Here is a 1,803-nt window from a genome sequence, read left to right as displayed (position 1 = left end):
CCTGTGTATACCATTGATGTCTATAGATATAAATCACAAAATAAATGCACACAGAATACAACTTCTTTGAAACCTCAACTCTGGTGCCATATGGTAAACAAAAAAACTTTCACGGCCAAAAGTTCTTCTAAAAAAGGGGGTCACTGAGCCATACACTAGCTACAAAAGGATCAGGCCCTGGGGCGTGCAGTCTAAGCCACCAGCAGCAGGTGCGGAGAAGGCAACATATCCGCTGTCTTGGGCTGGGGGGAGTTTTTATTTATTATGTTTGGGAGAAGAAAGATCTACGTTGTTTTGAAAGAATTTACATTGGCTACAAACAGAGAGGTGGAAAAGGTGACGGTGGCAGTTTTGGGATAGGTGAACAGCCTGTAAGGAAGAAATGTTTACTACTTTGGTGGTGGGCAACAGTCCTGAAGGTTCCTGCATAGGCAGTGGTGTCTGCTGGTCACTAATAGAGCCTGAAGGTGGATTCAAAGTCCCAACAGACATTCAGGAAGGTGAGCAGTTTACTGTTAGTTGACCGATAGCTAGTAACTGTTCAAATACTCTATTCTCTTTCACTCACTTGCCACTGTAATTTAATTTAGGACACCTCAGCTATTTTTTTGTGTCACTTCTTAAGCAAAGGGGAATTCTTAAGCATCTGGAAATCCACACTCTCACAATCACTGCCAGAGCCTGGCGGCAACAGAGCAAAATGTGGCACCAGATTTCCATCTCAGGGATCATGGGGTAGAAGTGTGGTACAGACACTGCTGCTACATTCGGGACACCTAAAGGAACCCTACTGAAGCCATAGGGTCAGGGGAGTGGGAGGAATTAAAACCATTCCCCTTTTAGAGCGATTTAATGTTTTGAGTCAGAGCCCATTTATAAAGATACCAGAGGCCCAGTGCACAAAATTTGTGCATTGGGGGGGGGGGGGGGTGTCCCTCAGCCTGGCCTGCACCCTCTTGCAATCTGGGACCCCTTGGGGGATGTTCAACTGGCTCCTAACCACTTGCCTGCCTGTCTGCCTGATCACCCCTAACCACTCTGCCTTTCTGCCTGCCTGATCACCCCTAACTGCCTCTGCCTCAGCAGCAGCCTCTGCCTCAGCCCCCACTGCCGTGGCTTCATCCAGAAGGTCGTCTGAAAGGTCGTTTGGCTGTCCGGTCTAATTAGCATATTATGCTTTTATTATTATAGATAGATCCCTAGAGACAAATCTAGGATCTACATTAAAAGTAATCCTATATAATAAAAGAGAAACATGCAAATTAACTGTCCCTCTGCTACGCTCAAGCCACACCCACAAGCCACGCCCACCATCCAATCAGGTGCGAGTATGCAAAATAACCCAACTAAGATGGCGGCGGCCACGGAGCTGGAGCGAGCAGGAGGCTTGGGTTGCTCCCGGCAATGGAGGAAGCCAAGCTTCCCGCCTGCCCTGGCTGGCCCTGGGCTCTGCTCAAGGCTACAAAGTTTCAATTATAGAAGATAAAAAAATCCCAGAAAAAAAAAAAGGAGAGGCTAGGAGCTTCCATCGCTGGGGGGCGTGGCCAGCCTGAAAACAGCCATCCCCCTCACCCAGGCTGGCCAGGCACCCCAGCGGGACTCCCCCACCCTGAAGGGGCTGTGGGCAGCCTGAAAACAGCCCTCAGCCCCTCACCCAGGCTGGCCACACCATGGGGTGAGGGTCCCCACTGGAGGGCTTGACCAGCCTGAAAACAGCCCTCAGCCCCTCACCCAGGCTGGCCAGGCACCCCAGCAGGACCCCACCCTGACCCAGGACACCCTTCAGGGAAAACCAGTCGCCCC

This window comes from Myotis lucifugus, unplaced genomic scaffold (assembly GCF_000147115.1).
Source record: "Myotis lucifugus unplaced genomic scaffold, Myoluc2.0 scaffold_19, whole genome shotgun sequence".
Classification (NCBI taxonomy): Eukaryota; Metazoa; Chordata; class Mammalia; order Chiroptera; family Vespertilionidae; genus Myotis; species Myotis lucifugus.
This window is presented reverse-complemented; position numbering follows the sequence as displayed.